At 39.1% G+C, this 18,676-nt stretch overlaps 1 pseudogene across 1 annotated transcript; it reads left to right on the forward strand.

The window, feature by feature from the left end:
* Positions 1 to 1,068: 1,068 nt before the first annotated feature.
* On the forward strand, positions 1,069 to 18,089 carry LOC309435255 (putative tRNA methyltransferase 9B; annotated as a pseudogene). The gene is made up of 4 exons: positions 1,069 to 1,139; positions 1,953 to 2,080; positions 4,546 to 4,701; positions 17,057 to 18,089. The product of its transcript is annotated as a putative tRNA methyltransferase 9B (transcript).
* The last annotated feature ends 587 nt before the right edge of the window (positions 18,090 to 18,676 follow it).

Consider the following 18,676-nt stretch of genomic DNA (forward strand, 5'->3'; position numbering starts at 1 on the left):
CTCACTCCTGTGATCTTACATCAATTCACCAGTTATTATTTCCTCTTGTCAAATGAAGCAACTGCAAAGCTTTGAAATGATGTTACAGCTTTTCCAAATAACAATTTCCCTCTCCTTCTCTCGCCTCCTCCTGCCTTTCCTTGTATATTTGATAGTAGATCAGCTTCCTCTTGAAATGATCCCCAGTAGAGCACTTCAGCTATTTCAGCTGTTGTTTGGTTGTTTTTTTTCTGAAGGTATTTCTTAAAAACTAGCTTTTACAGCAGAGTTTGGTTATAATGAAGAACAATAAAAAAAATTCCTTCTGCCTTGGAGACCCAGTCTTGTACGCACTAATGCATGTGGTGAACTCTGTGCCCGGAATATCCCCACTGGATTCAGTCAGTGATATCGTTTGCACTTGCAGAGTTAAGCACTTGTGTAAGTGCTTGCAAGGTGTAGCTTTAAATCTCACTAGAAGCTAAAAAGATATGCATTGCAGTGCAGAAGAGACTAAACCAAGACAACTCACATTCGTTATCTTTTTTATTATTACTATGTGAGTTTCTAACATGGCTGTTGTTTAGCGACGTTTATAATGAAGAAAAGCACAATGATCTTCCAAATAACTTCTCCACCCCATTCCAATACTTGTCATCACTTTGATCTAGGCAGGATATTCAGGGCACTTGTGGTCTGTGCAATTTCACGGTGATGTTGAGTGAATATCTGATGTGACAGAAGACACCAAGGGCTACACGATTTAATCCTGGTACAGTTTTTCAGATTAATAAATGACATAACCAAAACCCCTCTAGAGTTATTTTGTTGCTGTTATTGCAGAATTGAATTCAGGCTTAGTCTGCTCAAATGTTTCTTTTTGATGTAATTTCATAAGAAATCACAGAACAATAGTCTTTTGAGTAGACAGGATTTTAAATTCTTATGGGTTTGAAAATAAGGACCAGATAAGGACTGTATCAGGAGTCAGGTTAGTGGCCAGCCTGCAGTGCAGAGATCTAGGGTGAGATGCTGTCATCAAGACCTTTGGACCATGCAGAAGTTATTCTGCATGGAGTTGTTTGCAACATGCGAATGAAGCAGGAGCAGCCTGTCTTGGAGGACAAATCTTCACATAAATCAATGGAAATGCTGGGATGGTCAGCATATGTTCAACAAAGCTCACAATTTTTACAGCCTTTCTGTACAAAGCTTCATAGTGAACGATGACTTAGGATGCAATAGGCTATTCATAATACCACAGGGCTTTCCTGGGGACATCACTAATACCAGTGCATGATGCCAATCCAGAACAGCTTTAAAAAAAAAAAAAAAAGAGTGCTTGAAAGGCTGGAAAGATTTTTGTTCACAGTAATGCAGAGTGCCAATGAATTGTGCAATTGGAAGTGTGTAAGCATGGATCTTTCTGGGTGCTGCATGAAGCAGAGGAGAAATGACACCTCTTGGAACTTTGTTTCAGACTCTGAGCAGCTTTTGGTATTCACCATTATTTTCAATTGTTGTTTTTTAAGATGTCTCTGTGAATGAAAGACTTAGAAAATGTCTTTTTCAAGGGTAGACTGAAAAAGAGTGGAAGACTTTATGAAGCAAAAATTAACAGCTTCCAAAATACAATGCTATGAGCAAGTTAGTAAACATTGAGTGTTAGGTCATAAAATACCTTTCAGATTTATAGAAGAAAACAATGCATTGTATAAAATCATAGAATAGATGATATTTCTTGCTTTAAAAGCCTCAGCAATTTATTTTTAATGGCAACATGGTCCTTGGAAATACTGTTTCCTAAATAAACAATGTCAAACTGCTTAACTTAAGGAAATATACTTTGGTAACAAGAGATCCGGTGCTTGTTTTTCTCCCTTCCCTTTCTCTAGGAGAGTTACACTGACCTCCGTGAGTCAGCCTGGCCTTCATAGTGATGGAGAATGAGGCAAGCCACCCCAGGTTCATAGTGTTCATAGTGTTCATAGTGTACATGAGAAAATAGCTCCTTACTTCAATGGTGCACGCTACAAGGCACGGCCAAAGGTGCAGCAGTTCATTTCAGAGCAGGAGCCAGGTGGCCTGGTTGCTGATATTGATGAGTGGGGTTGTTTATCACATTGCTAATGACAGTCTAAGTATGTCATCTCCTTCTATCAAGAAGTATTTGTGGCAGAAGAGTTTGGAGCTTGTGAATCAAACTGGGAAATCAAAATGGCTAGGCTATCAAGGACCTCGCTCTACCATTCATAGGTATATGAAGACAATTTGACTTTTCCCAGTATCCAGTAGTTCAACTGAGCTGAAGCACTAAACTTAAGCTAAATTTCTTAAGATGTCATTAGTGGATGCTAGTGTTGTGTATCAGTATGATACTTCTGGAATTTGAAATCTTGTTTAGCTCTTACAACATGCATTGTGTGTGGCCAGTTTGAAGCAAGTATCGTGACACTGTCCTAAGTGCTCTGGGAAACAATGTGCAATGGGTTTTTATTCCCCAAAGGTTTGAGATTGTCTAAATGGTATGACGGAAGTCTCTGCTTCAGCACCTGCACCAGAAGTGGGTACATGCTGGTTGCCCAAAGGAGATCTACGCATTAACTCATCATTTCTACATGTTTAGACTAGACTTCTAAATAGCTTTTTGGACCTGTAAGCATTTCCAGCAACACATACGTATAGTCTCCTGACTATAGCATGGAAATATTTATGAAAGAGAAAAATTACTGAGGTTTGGGTTAATCGCACTAACTTTTTGGGTGTCATTCAAACTGTACCATGTTCTTTTCTCAGTTTACCACAGTCTAAATGCTGGATACTATATTCCTATTCTGATATTGGCAGATTTTGAAGTGTTTTCAATGTGAACAAATAAGACCTGTACAAAGAACCAGCACATTGAAATTTTACCAGTGTCACAGACTTTGGGCTTTGTTAATGCTGTAATTTGAGCTCAGGCTTGGCTCCTGGGCTTTGGCTTGAAGAGGCTGCTGGCATGTTCTTATGGTGTCCATAACCAGAGACAAGTTTCATGGGAGACACAATCACCAAGATCAGTGCCATGGCACTGGAGAGGAGTCTACCTGGATGGCTCTCTTCTGCCTCTCCATTCCTGGCAAGCAGCATCTGGCATCGGATTAGAGGAAATATCTTTAGTAGCAGTTGTTTGGCTTGTATTGGAGCCTTTACTTGCAAAAGTGAAAACCACAAAAAGTTCTGGAGTTCTCTTCCAGTCAGAGCTCCAGGGTAGTCCTCTTTCTGCTCTTTCTCCTTGGAAAATAGAGTCTCAAATTAGCCAAGTGCTGGCTAATTTGTTTAACAGCACCTTTTCTCAGCTGGTGCTGAAGCTGGGATGGGAAGGACTGAGGGAGCTCCAGCTTTTCTCCAGATATCTTTCCTTCATTCCTGGGAGGTGGCATCAGCAGTTAATATTAGACAAGCAGTAAGGAGCAGGCTTCTACCTGCAGCTCAGCAGTAATTCATCTCCCATTCAAATGGGATTAATGGGGCTGGGAGGCTCCTTACTGAACATAGGGACCCACAGTGGATTTCAGAATAGGTGCTGTGGGACAGCCGTAACCTAAATATAGGGACTTCAATACTTGGAAGTCTCCAAAAGATCTACAATTTTTTTTTTTTTAATTAAGTAAAGATAAAATCTGGGCTCTGACCCAAGCTTAGTGTTTGATGTAAGCATAGCCATAAACAGGATGTGAACAAGGTCTGCAGAAGTTACAGGATATTATCCTGGCCCGATGCATTAACCTCCCTGATCTTAATGTGAACTGTGATTTTTATGATGCAAGTGAAAAGGTAAATTTTCAAAATTAATAATGTACTTTAAAGTACACTCTGCGTACATTCTGCAAACAAATTCTCAAAAATTTAGTTAAGGTCCATTTTACTGTTGACATTAAAATCATTCTTGTCTAAAGATGTCTGCCTTTATTTCAACACAAGAAGTACTTCAATTCGGGAAGATGTAAATTTCTGTGTCGCAGTTTCCATTATGAAAAGGAAACTGCATGGAGATACCAGAAAAAGAAACTCCGCTGTTGTCATGGTGACAGCAATTAGCAGCAGTTAAAACAGCAAACAATGGATTTAATGGTTTGGTCTAATAGTGACTTAATTACTTAGCAATCTCGTTTGTCTACCAGCATTTCAATACACAGGAATAATTCAGTGCTACGCTCCCACTATATGATGCTTTTACTTAGTATTTTGAGTCTATTACAAGCAGAATTGCAGTAGCATCATTACCATAAATATTTTTGATTCTGTATGTGGTAGGAAGGCCAAGGTAAAGGCTCTCCAGCAATCCCACTTGAATACCTCCTGTCACGTAGCAGAGAGCCTACTAGACAGAAAGGAGCAGTCTGTGCTCATTGTACTGTGATGGTAAAAAATAATCTGAATTCCACTGCAATTGTATCTCCTTTAATATGGGTGGAGAAATTCAAGCTATTAGGCCAGTCAAGGGCATACATCACAATTTATGTCAGGAATACATTCTCTTGTACAAACACCAAATATCTGCCTTTCTCCTCATTATTTCTTCAGGTTGTGGAAATGACAGAAACCTTCACATTAGTTCTCAAGTCTATAAAATGTATTGCAACTACAGTTTCCTATTGGTGGAATCAGCAATGAAGGTGTGCCATGGCTTGTGTCTGCCTTATCAAAGTGAGTGCTTCTATGCTGTTTTGGCCATCTCTGGGAAGTTCTGGCACAGCCTCTTCTAGATGTGGGTCTTGTCAGTGACCAACAGAATATTTTGGGTTGTGTACACCAGGTAAATCTGCATTAGCACAAGAAAAACTGCAAAATGGGTAAGTCACACAGATGTGAGCTGAGTTTTATTCTAGTCCAAGCACAACTAAACTACAATGTGAGAGGAGGCCCTTCTTTGTACCTTATCACATGGCAGAAATTTTAAATGTTTGCTCTGTCAGGAAGAAACTTATTTAGGAAGACTGAGCGGTTTGTCAATCAACACAATCATTTTTGTGCTAATGAAGAAGGAAGATCATTACACCGGTCCAGCTGTAAAGTAACCCAGAAAAATAGTTTACCTCATTACAGGGAGACCTGTTTCCACAAAATTAGGGGATAATGCAGAGAAAGAACAGGGAACCGATGACAAAGCAAGCAGAAGTGCTTGTTTCGGTAGCACTGCCACCTTAAAATGTTCATCAAATTACCTTAGATTTCATTTCTTGTAAGATTTTTCCTTTTTGTTTAGTTGCTCTTTTCAGCCTAACCTAATGACAGAGGAACTACCTGTCTTTTCCACTTTAAAAGCAGATATTGAATGGTAGCTTTAGCCTTTGTTTTTTTCTCTTTTAAATTTTGAGGGTTCTTTTGTTCTGGGAGTCTTGAAGGTACTTAACCAACTTTTAGAAGTTAGATGTTAAGTTTATACTGATTGGAAGTTGGCCAATACAGTAAATAAAACAAATCACAGTGCTTAGCCAGCTTGATTTCCCTTTTCTCAGCCAAAGGAGTGTGAAGGTCTCTAAGCCTTGTTATAAACCAAAGTGAAATGTTAATACCTCACTTCTCTCGAAGTTAGTGAGTAACCTGATACAGCCTCTTCTCCATGTCTCAGGTGACCTTTCTCTAAGCCCTGAAGGACTTTACTTTTCAAGTCCAGGTCCATTTGACATTTGATGGAAATCTGAGCTTGCATTATTGTCACTGGTACATCATTGCACAGGGCTCTGAACCATGCTCAGCTACACCATCTGAAAATCTTTCAGTCATGGTTTAAGAAATGTGGCCAATAGCTAACAGGCTTAATATTGGGTTGTGACATCCTTTGCCCAGATGCAGTGACAACCATCATGTGCCCAAAGGTGATTTGATTTCTCTGGAAATCCAGAGTAAGGAAGAGAAGGACAATCCAGATTTGCTGAAAAAGCTATGTAGCAATGTTCAGAAATTGTCTGACTCGGAAAAGTCTTTGCCCCAGGAGTACTTGTGAACACAAATCAGAGTAGCTGGGCCAAGGTTGCTGCTGGAGATGCAGAACTACAGACCTTCCCAGTCACAGCAAGCTGAAAGCCCTGTTTGCTTGGCTGCTCTGTGAGAAGCTGGAATCAGTGAGGAATCTAAAAGGACACTTGGGAGACAGGTAGAACTACGTGGTTGTGGACTGTGGTGCTTTCAGCGCTATAGTATGGATGCAAATCATAGAGTTATTTCTGTTACAGCCTTTACCATCACAGATCATGCATGCACCACAGCAATGATCATGTTTCCTTGTTATTACTGAAAAAAAAGGTTCAGATGCATTACAAAACTTCAAATAATATGTTGAATTATTATATATACTAGTACATAGTATAGGACACATAGACTATAGTTTGAGTAAGCATGTGTTCTCTTAATCTTCAGGAGATTGTCAAAGGAGACAAGAAATTTCTGTAGGCATTCTAAAGCCAGGTTTGTAGTAGGAAATATCAGCCAAAGAGGAGTGTCAAGACCAACTTGATGATTTTTTCTTCTACTCAACACCTATTGCATACGCATATATAATGAATATTTTTGCCAGTTCCATGAATGGAATAACCTTTACTAACAAGAAAAGCATCTAGGCATATCAGCAAAACTTTAAAATTCAATTCATTTCAAAAGGTTTTCATTGTCTTAAGAAAGAAATCATAGTTGCTTTCCCAGCATATTCATAGCATAATTATATTTGAGATTTAATTTCCCCAAGCAACAGAAATCATCCCCCTTGCCATATACTGATGGCTTTGTTACTCTTAGCATGATGAAGCCATTCCTATATTATTGAAATAAGTAGGAGTTCTGCCACTTGTATAAATGGAAAAAGGACTGGCACTCACGTTTCCACTTTCACTAAGGAATTATTCTGAATCATAGTGCAGGACTTATTTTTTAGGATAACTTTACCTCAGTCAAGGTGTCTTTCCACTTTATATGGAACGATCACGTTCTGTGTTAACAAAATCTTCTATATGCCTAGCTCTTGGACTCTGAGATGAGCAAAGGATAAGAACAAGCTTTTTCTTTTAATTTAGATAAGTAATTTCTTTCCTCCAAATGCAATGGTGAAGACATCACATTTTCTTCTCCTATTAGGAGTCAGATACTCAAGTCAGTAAAGTTGTTTTATGTTACTGAAATATCTGATCAGACTCTTCATCCCAGTGGGAAAAAGAGGGTTACTAAAGTGAAGAGCATCAAACGGCTTTCATTGGTGTTAATACCAATATGTGAAAATTAATGTTGCTTTAATCTGTGATCTTTTAGTCATGTGGTAATTTAACAGGGAAAGTGAGGGGAACATAAGGGACATAAAAGCGTCTAGTCCTCTAATTTACATTGTCTGAGAAAGTGGTCTGTGTAATTGCAAACAGTATAATTCTTAAAGTTTACAAGGTAGAAGTGTCTCTTGGGGGAAAAAAAAAAAAAAAAAAGAAGTCCAAATAAAAGGTCCAGGAGAGTTTCCTTACTATATAAGGTTCTGTCTTTATGATAAAATTCAATGAGACACTGAGTAAGAAGAAACCAAGTGTTACTATCAGTGTAGTTACATTGCACTGTTGTGCCTATTAATATGGAGACCACATTGAAATACCATCATGATGTAGTCTCTTTACCCCATGAAGAACCCTCATATTTCTGTGCCAGACTGGTTATTCATGCATAACACTGAGTTAGGTCAGGTAGGTATATCATCACTACCTGCTAGTTGTCCTAAATTCTGTTTTTCCTAAGGATCAGTCAGGATTGCATTCTAACAGTTATTTAACTTTTTCTGACAAAAAGGCACTATGGTCAGAAAATTGTATTCTCTGTAAGAAGCAATATTAAAGGCACAACAAGCAATCTGTCTCAGCAGAAAGCAGAGTATAATGAGGTCTGGTATGACAGCACCAGGAACTATTTAATGCCAGATAAATTGAAAACAAATCATCAAAAAACATGACTACCAATAATTATAAGGGATAGTGAAGAACCAAAGTTGGGATCACTACAGCACAACATGAATTTGAACTAGGATAAGGTTTTATAAATGCATGAAAAGCAAGAGGAAAGAGTAAATAACAGACGACAGGGGAAGTTGCTTTTTTCTTATGTCTTTACAAAAAGCTAACAGTAGTCATCAGCAAGTTAATAGAGTTTTAACCAGAGGACAGGAGTTTAGACTATAAAAAGGAAATAATATTACCTAAGTATTCTTAAAGAATACTTAGATTACAGAAATCATTAGGAAATCATGAAATTAATCTTAAACTACAGTGAACTAGAAGATTATAATTAAGATCTCCAGCAAGTGAAGAACAGCAAACATAATACTTTTTCCTAAAGAGAAAGAAAGGACATCAAGAGGAAGCCAGCCTAACTTAGATTTATGCAAGGATACTAGAATAAATAATTCAAATAATCTAATTTAAATAGACTAAATTATTTAAACCTACAGAATACTAATGTAACGGGAAACAGCCAACATGTGTTTGTCAGGAGCAAAGCCAATCTGCTTTCGGTCTTTGACAGGGTAATCATACCAATAGACAGGGTAGCAGGAAAAGACATGATATATCTTGACTTTCATGTCATCGTTGCAAGTAAAATAAGTAAACAGAGCTAAGAATATGGACAAAAAATAATTCTCAAAATGGATCAGTGGTTCACTGTCCAATCAGGACACATTTCAGATGGGATGCTCTTGGGACCCACCCTACATCTGTTTCTAAGCAAATTTTAATTAATAACTTCGATGGCAGGCTAGAGAGCATCCTGAACAATTTGTGAATGGCTTCTGTGTAGGAAGAGCTGGATTTATTTTGCAATATGTGATTTGGCATCCAAATGATGGAGAGTTGTCTGATATCAACAGGAAGAGATACGGAGTACATCAAGAGGGATGCACCATGCTTGGGAAGGAAACATCCAATGGACAAATTGAGAAATAATAGCCAGGCAAATTGGGCCACAGGCCAAATTCATGTGAGTAGTGTCGTGCTGTTGGAAAACCAGGCAAATACCTGTCTGGAGTATGGTGACAGAGCAGTTTCATGTAAGGCAGAAGAATGAGTCACCCTCCTGTGCTTGGTACTTTTGAGATCCTAGGTGGAATATCATATCTATTTTTGGGGACCGTGCCCCACAAAGTTTCACTCGATATGGAGACATTTTAAATAATTTATGTTTAAAAAATTTTAACTATTAGAGGAAAATGAAGGAATTGGCTTTGGTTAGTCACGAAAGAGAAAAAAAAGACTGCAGGAAGCATAGTAGTCTTCAAACACAGAAATTATTTTTATAGAAAGCTGGTCTTCATTTCACATGGGAAAAAAATAAATAATCCTCTTATCCTGCAGCAAAGGTTATTTACCTCAAATTTTAGAAGGCTTTTAAGAGCAGGTTAGACCAATTTGGGTCACAGTTGGGCCAAGTGTTTAACTCTGCCTTGGAGCTGGAAAATGAACAACCTCTAATTTTCTGCATCTATTTTAATGTAAAGGCCACCTGGCCTTTTTGAGAAAAATCCATTGACTATTCCATAAGCAGTTGCTACCTAATGTTAATACAGTTCATCAAACAGTGGTAAACTCTTCTCTCTGATGGAAGTCAGAAGTGCAAAATACAAAGTCTGAATATCGCAAGAGGTCTTGGAGAGAGTGGAGAAATGCCACCCATAGTGGGGTTTTCTGGTCTTGACGAGGCAACCCACAGTGTACCTCTGCTTCTCCTGAGGCATCTGCAAGCCTTCAGCTTTGGTCTCACCACTGTTAGTGTTCTATTTTAAATGAACAATACAATTATTTGTAAGCTAGTAATCACAAATTCTTCGAAATGCAGAGAAGCTCCATAGACAGTGAGAGCCCGTGGTTGACACCTGCAGGCTTTATCTGTTGTTAACGAAGTTGCTCTCCCTGGGTTCATCAGCTGACAGTGCTGTCTATCAGTGCAATTCTCACCAACAGCAAGGAGCCTGATTTCCATCTCACTTAATTAAATCAGGACCTTTGTGTTCCTTGCATTGATATCAAAAATATCCTAAGTTTATTTCCAGTGCACGATAGTTACCTCAGGATGGGCTGGAGTCAGAAAGCTTGACTCTCCTTTTTTTTTTTTCTTAGAAAAAATGTGCATCGCAACAGAAAGAGCTCTGCCCCATACGGTCCCCTCTATTGCCTTGAGTTACTGCAGTGCAGAACTGCTGCAAACTCCATATATTTAGTTTAATTTTCACAGCAGCAGCCAGCAGCCTGCTCAGTATTTTTAAATGTACTCATTTATTTTAGATGACAGTCATCTATCCATGGTCTTATTACTGTTGTCTTGTTGACAGTCTATCTGTTTTAAATCTTACCTATATGCTCTTAACAACATGTTACCTTGTTGCGAGGTCTTGGCCAGGTGTTTGGTGTCATTAAAAGAGGTGGCAGCTTCTCACTGGCCTCACAACTTTCTCATGTACAGCTGTTGTCCTCTGCTCTCTCAGGGGCAACGTGGATGTGGCTTTGGAAGGAGGGATGGCTGAGAATCTTCCACATGATGGGGTTGGCAGGCTTGTGCTGTCAGCCAAGAGCAGGCTCCCCAGCACAGGGTTTGAGTCTGTACTACCAAAACCTAATTTTCTTGCTGAGTAGGACACTGAGATCCAGAACAGATCCAGAGCAGTATTCAGGCACCTGATCTGGATGCACATTCAAATAAAGATCTGTAGTGCCAAGGATTTTTTACGGTTGGTGCCTGACAGAGCATTGCAGAGGTTTTGCTTTATTTTCTCTTTGCAGTGCAGCCAAGTCCTCTGGCCATTCAGCCAGAAAGCAGGAGAGCTCGATTCACCTCCTTCCTCAGCCAGAGGGGTTTCAAACCCACATTTCCAGAACTCGGGGACATGTGTTAGGTGAAGAAAACCTTAGAGGTCTCAGCCAAAAAGCCTAAAGGAGGTGGAAGAGGAGCCTAATCCTGTAGCCCAGCATGTAGGAGCACACCTGGGAAGGAAGGAAAAAAGGCGGCTGCCTGTGTTGTTTCCTCCGTATGCCATGATTGACTAATGTAAAGTGTACAAGCAAGATTTAATGCTGCTCGAGAGCAGACTGAGTCAGCTCCGAGCATCCATGGGGTGAACCCCAGAGGTGCTGCAGCAGGTGAGGCTGGTGCAGCAGCTCCAGGCAAAGCCCTGCAGCTCCAGGTGGGTAGAGGGCAGGAGGAATTCAGGCTCGAGGATGACACAAAGCGATGGAGGGGAAGGGCCTGAGGAGAGCTGCTCCACCTGACCTTATTTTATTACTTTCTTCTGCTGGTTTTAGCTATAGGTGTCCCCACTTCTATGCTGCTGTGACAAGCATTTCAGAATTAGCAGTGTAGCTATTCAGATGCTTAAAATTAAGCATATAATTATGTTCCTGAATCAAGGCTTAAATAAGTTAATTAAATTTCATCATTATAATGATTTTTGTAAAGGCAGCATCCTCATTTTCTAATGCTCACCATAAATGTGGGAAAATTAAAGAAGGAACAAATTTTCTAACCCAAGTAATTATTGAGTTATGTTTTTAACAGGAAAAAGTATTTAATGGAAACGCTTTTTGAAGTTTACTAAGTAATTCTTTGGTATGTTAGTATTTTTTCTCCCCCGGGAAGTGGTTGGCTCACCATCCCTAGAGGTGTTTGAAAGATACGTAGGTGAGGTTCTTAGGGACATGGTTTAGACGTGGACTCTGCAGTATTAGGTTTGTGGTTGGACTCGATGATCTTCAAGGTCATTTCCAACCAGAAAGATTCTCTGATTCTAAGATTCTATAATGAAGAGAATAAAATAATATTTCACTTAGAATCATTCCTTCTATGTATGTTCCAGTTGTTCTTACTATTAGAGCTGACCGAGATAAAGTGACATCTGAAGTGTATATACAGTATAGACAAGAGTCTCTGAGATAAACATTCTGCGATCCTTAAATAGTTTCCAAATTTCTCTGAAGGGACTTAACATCAATAAAGAAATTTGACAGAGAAAAGCAGTTTCTGATTACACAGATTTCTTTTTGCCATTTAATGGGGTTTAAATTGAATCACTGACTTAAAATATTCATTTTGAAAATGACTTCTAAAAAAAAAATTCGGACAAAGTTGTCGATGCTTTCAGTTTTGTTCTCTGAAGACAGCTGAATGGCACAAAAATGTATCTTGCATTGTCTGCTCATTCTAAATAATCCCCTTTAGCAGGATTAGTCACAGTATTAAATTAGGAGAAGGAGCAATTAATTATATTTTTATGAAATGAAGAAGTGAATAATCTTTGAAATGTTCTTCTTTCCTCCTCACCCTCTCCCTTTGAAATCTGAAATTGCATTATGTATTTTTCAGTTATGGAAAATCTTTCAGTCTTCAATTTAAACAAAAGTGGTGGGAATGTACATGGCACAAAATTAATTTGGATTGGCGTTTAGGTACACTAGGGGAATGTATGGCCAAGATGGAAAGGAATGCTTGACTTATAATGACTGTTAATCCATGAAGCAAGGCCTTGCTGCTGCAAAGAGCTGTCAGGAGTTTTGGACAAGCAGCTGTGCTCACTCTAAACAAATATTTTTGTTCTTAGATTTCTTTTTTGCAATGGTTAGTTGGGATGTTTAAAAAATTAGCTGTGGTCCTACTTGTCCTCATCACCATGGCATGGTGTTGGTCAGTATGGTAATGATGTAATGTTTATTAATACCATTTTTGTAGTGAACTTATTAGGGTTTTTTTTCTAGCTTTTGTTACAAGGGTTGCATAACAGCTAAAAAGCTCTGAACATTCTTCTGTGGAAAAAAAAAATACATGAGGATAAACTTCTGGAATAAATGAAAGTAGGTAGACAGCTGCAGAGGAGAGCAGTGTAATTATAAGGATGTATCACTAGCTTTCTGCTAAATTTGGATAAAATGACCACAGATTATTAAGAGAGATTGCGAGGCCTGTGGGGGCAGAAAGCACAGTACAGAAAAACCACAATTATCCATATGTAGGTTGTGTAAATGATACACAGGGGCACGAAACCTCTTGGAAAGATTAATCTGAGAACCCACAAAAGGGAAACAACTCTTATTAGCCTGAAATGGTGCATCAGGCCCGTATCAATAAGTAATTGTGCAAGAACCACATTATCTTACTGCCTGTAATGTGACCATAATCAAACCTCCTGCTGGGAACAAAAATACTGTAAAAGATCCACTGCATAAAAGTTTACTACCAAAAAGGAAGAAACTCTTAAGAAAATTGAAAGGGAAAACCAGAAGGGTAAAATGCCAGCAGATGAGTGTGGAAAATGCTGAAAGACTCAATGTTGAAGGCTTCATGTAGGTGTACAGCACCTATAAAAAGGCCGCTGTTCAACAGATTCCTATGTAATTTATAATTACAAAGGAAATGAATAGGCCAGTGATAAAGGCTGCTGGTGACACAGAGTTATTCAGGATTACTGAAAGATTTGCAAGAAAAGTCTGATGTAAAATTAATGACTGGGTGCAAAATTGTAGAAAAGCACTTGTGGATAAACGCTAGGTAATGTGCATGGAAAAAAAAATAACTAAGTGTACAGGCACACTGGTGCCATCTATTCCTGTTCAGGAAAAAGAAATTTATGTCATTATCATGCTCATTTTCATTGCCCTGAAAAATATTAGCTCGTTGTTCAAACCTGGTCAAAAATGTGTTCAAATATTAAGAACAAAACTGAAAATCCAGAAGAATGGTAGAAGATAAATACCTGATACATCCATATGTCGAATACCACATGAAATTCAAGTTTTCTCAGTCTCTGGAAGGACATGGATAAACTAGTAAAGGTCCTAATAATGACCAAAAGGGCAAACTGTTTATGTATGAGAATAGATTAGTGGCTTAGGTCTCTTCATCTAAGAAAAAAGATCATCATCATAAAAGTACCATTAAATAAGTGTATACATCATACTGCTCCTGAGGGAGCGGGGATACCATCCTGGAACCCATAAACAATAAGAAATTAGTGAATAGGAAGTAAATTTCTTGGTTTCTTGCAGCAGGAGAACCACATGGAAAAATTTAAAACAGAAGGAGCCATTTTCCTAAAAAAATAAAATAAAATAAAATTGAAAATTCCTTTGACATGTGATTTTTTTATATTCAGAAGTAAAAGTGAGAGCAAGAAAGTATCCATGGAGGACACACCCATCACCGGCTGTTAGATAGAAGATCCAGCCTGTGGATGAAGAAGCTCTTGGGCTGCTGACCACAGGAGGCGAGAGGAGAAAGCATCACTATTGTTTCCCAAAATCTGGTGCTGACTGCTGCCACAGCCCCACACTGGAGAGATGTTTGCTTCGACCCAGGATGAGTTTCCTCTTCCCCAATAATGTTTTCACCGCCTGCAAGCTTCTATATTTATTGTAATTTAGCACAAAACTAATTTCCATTTAAAGAGCCAGTCATTATGACAAATCCACTTTCAAGCATCTGGACCCTTGCTTTACAGTGTTTGGATGGTGGGAAATCACCTTAAAATATGTTGAACAGCTGTTGAAAGATTGTTCTAGGGCTGTAGCACTGAAAGGCTCTGAGGACACAATATTATGGTCTTTCAGTACTTAAAAGGGCTTGTAAGCAGGATAGAGAGAGACTTTTTACCAGGGCCTGTAGTGACAGGATAAGGGACAACAGTTCTAACCTGAAAGAGGGTGGATTAGATGAGTAGGTTTAGACTGGACATGAGGAAGATTATGAGGGTGGTGAGACACTGGAACAAGTTGCCCAGGGTAGTTGTAGATGCCCCACCATTGCAAGTGTTCAAGACCAGGGTGAACGGGGCTTCGACTACCCAATTTACTGGAAGATGTCCCTGCCCATGGCATCAGGTTGGGCAAGGTGATCTTTGAGAGTGCCTTCCATCCCAAACCACTCCAAGATCCTGTGAAATATTGCCTTCAGTCCCCTCTACTTGACAGTATGAGATTTGAGCCATCTCCATTTGAGTAGGTTCACATTGTTGCCGGACTGCACCCAGGCCCTCGGTGAGTGTTTCTGCCTTACTGCCAGCTAACATGAGCTGCTCCATCTCTAAAATGGCACCTTTACAGATTGTTCAGTTTAAGCACAGCTTCAACATAAAAGGAACTTAATGTCAAGGAAAAGAACTGATTTTTTTATAAGCCACCTGCTTCAGGTGAATGTGGTTGCATGGTGATCTTGGAGCCTGACATGTTTGGCTCCGATTAAAAAAAATCATGTGCAATAATTCAAGTGATAATCTGTGATTTCAGAGTAGTGTGATGCTGCCCCATGCAGATGCTCTGTCTCCTTAAGTCATGCATTTTTAAATGGAATACATCACCCATAGCTTTTAAAATTATCTGATAAATATATCTTGACAACATTAAAGTTTTGCTCAGCATGAGATTTTATTAATATGCTGTAATTTCTTCAATGACACTTGATGCTTTTTTAATTAAAAAGGCCAGAATGTTTCAATGTCAACATCTCTACTAGTGCCAGAAGACCTGAGCTTTCAGAATTGATTTCTGTTCATCTCAAAAGAGTGAAACCTACGGGCAAAGCAGCTGAATAACTAAATGTTAAAAGATCCTACTTTTTCAAAGCTTGCCTTTTGATCCTCACATTGCTGCTGAGGTTCTGAATGCATCATTCATTGTGGGAGGAGTGTTTTCCTAGCTCACCTGGATTGCATGCTGTTATTCTTTTAATTGTAAAGTGTCTCTTTTTCTGAGGAAAAATGGATCTGATGGTGAACGGCTGCCCTGGCAGACACAGACGCTGCACATACAGAGCTTCTGCTCGCCTTTTCTGTACTTATTTTTCTAGAAAGAATTGAAACTTGCACTGGTTTTTTTCCTTGAAAGAGTTGTTATTTTTCTGTGGAAACAAACACCTCAACAGCTTGACCAAAAAAAAAAAAAGGTTTATTATCGTAACCCAAAGTGGTAGGTGTAGAAATACCTGCCCAAACTGGTATGGGCATTTTCACTGAGGAAAATGTAAAGTTGAATAAATATAACTAATTGATTGTTTTTGTTATCAGCACCTTTAATATGTGCCCTGTCCTTTCCAGCTCTATTTCAGGATTGTTTCCTATTCTTATTTCTCATGTAACATTCATTTGATGTATCTGAAGCATTGCTGAAGTCCCTGCTGTGCACCAAGGCCTGATCCACTGCGACGTCTGCTGTGAATTGCACTAGAGCTGCCCAGTCTGAGAGCAGGAGCCAACCTGCAGAGCTGCTGGTCAGCAAATTCCTGCCAAAGCCTGAGTCCAATTGCCCTTTTCAGGGCAAAAGTTTTTAATGAAATGAGAAATTTAAATTCAGTTCTGACTCAAACAAAGCTGTGCTGCTTGAGTTTCACCATCATACTTATGAGGTATCCCCCACATCACACATGTTTGTGTGATTATCTAATTATTTGGTTTTGTGATATATGCTTGTTAATGGCAGAACTAGATAAATGCTAATTGACTGTCTTTCACTCATATGTTGATGATTTAAATGTATACCAGCCTGATAGTGACTGTTCATTTTTTCTGCTCTGTTGCTGATGTCTGTCAATAAAGAAGGAGAAATGGGCAGGTGGTTTTAATGTAGTCTTTTTCTAATGGATGTTATCAGCAGGATCGCCAGCATGGCTGTTGAAAGAACCACGTATGGCCCCGGTCTTTCAGAATTGCTTCTTTCAGGCTGAAGAGGAGAATTAGATGAGGGCAAAAAAGGGCCAGGTTGCTTTGCCAGGAGCCCAGTGGTAGCCTTTAACTGAGAAAATGAGACTGTTGTGTTCTTTACTGCTGGTCTGAAAGATGTCACTTGTTTCAACGTTTCTAAATTTTGCTGTGTTTTTAAAACAAGTCAGTGTGTTATGAACTCTTTACAGAGATAGAGATAGCACAATTTTAGAGATGTTAGAGATAGTACAATAACATGTAGCACAATGGAAGATAAATGATGTATTCCTGTGGTGCAAACCTCCAGCTGCTGGCATGTCAGAGCCAGTCCCTGTCCTTATACTCTGTATTCATTAGTGCCTTGAGGGATACTTATTCACATTATCTGTTCTGTTCTAGTGATCCACCATTTTTCAACAGAAGAGAGGTGTATGAGAGCAATAAAAGAGATGGCTCGCATCTTGAGAGTAGGAGGCCAGATAATGATATATGTGTGGGCAATGGAGCAAAAACAGAGAAGATTTGAAAAGCAAGATGTCTTTGTTCCTTGGAATCCTTCACCTCCTTCCTGCTCCTCAGGTGAGCCTTGCTCACATGCAGTACAAAAATCAGTTCTTCACAAGCACAAAGAACTGGCTTTGAACTAGCCCTATCACAAGTTGGATGGGACTTCAGAGGTACAGGGGACAGCAAGGAGCTCATCCTGTGGAGGGGAGAAAAAAACACAGCACACAGTGTTAAAGAAATCTCTGAGATGGTCTCTGTTCTCAAGATTGCTTGGCTCAGTATTAGGTTTGGGTGATCGGTGGCACCACAACCAGCTCATTAGTTACTGCAATTACGGTATTCAGCTGAATGAATTAAACAGGGGGAAAAAATGTTGAAAAAAACAGAGCACATAATGTCCTGAAACATGCTTCTGTTTTTATTTTTTAATACATTGCAAACCAAGTTTTGAAAATGCAACAGCTTTTGAAGTGGCTATTAAACCTGTGCCCTTGTCACGCTGCTCGAAGGCTTTCAGAAGTTGCTCTTCAGAATTAGGGCAAGTAACTCCGCAGCTCCTTATGGCTGCACTATTGCAGTGAAGTCTGTCTACCTGACCTGATTTCACATCAGAAAGAATTAGTTGTCAGACAACAACTTAAAATAGACCATCACCCAAAACAAGGAGCTTTCTGCCAATGCCAGAAGAAAAGGAGAGCAGGCTCTTCTCTGGAGAACTCAGTCAATGAGTGTGCCCTGACCATGCAGAGCAGACAGCAGGTGGGTGCTGGGGGGAGCCTGGCTGAGATGCCACCATGTTTTTAAAGAAGGGGCATTGGCTGAACTGATAGAGCGTCATATTCCGGAGCTACATATTACTCATTCATACTTTAACCATGCCAATTGGTGTGTGATCGCAGAAAAGACCGAAGTGTGGAAGATCTAGAGGAAATTGCCTTATTGAAATGCACAAAGAATATTTAAGGGCTTTCTTCCTTTTGAAAGCTCAGTGCCTTTGAAAATCTTTCCTGAAGCTTTTTAGAGCCTTGGGTTTGTTTTGGGGGAGAGTGGGATGTATGAGGAGAAGAGTGCTTTGAAACTCTCAGGTTCTGTGACTTTGTTTTCTTTGATTTTGTTCTTAAAATACATCTCTATTGAATTTTTTTTACTGGAGTTATTATTTCAGACTGAGAAAATTTTAGCACACTGATTCCTTTTCATAAACAGCTGCCAGCTGTGTTTTGTTGCTTGAAAATAGGTAAAGTGCAGTTGGAAGGTGATTGCTGTATTATTTTTTACATGTGCATTAAAAGCCTGTATTATTCTTTTATTACTATATAATCATTCATGTCAACTTTTTATTTTAAAATTTATTGTACTCTGCCACTTGATGTAACATAACACAGCAAGTAATTGAAAGAAACACTGTTTTATTACAGTTCACTTTGTCAGCCTATATGATACTTCTAGTCGCACTAGACAGACAGTCTTTTATGAGAATGACCGGGTGTACAGAGCCCTCATGGCAGAAGC

The sequence above is a fragment of the Streptopelia decaocto genome (genome assembly GCF_964273445.1).
Source record: "Streptopelia decaocto genome assembly, chromosome: 1".
Taxonomy (NCBI): domain Eukaryota; kingdom Metazoa; phylum Chordata; class Aves; order Columbiformes; family Columbidae; genus Streptopelia; species Streptopelia decaocto.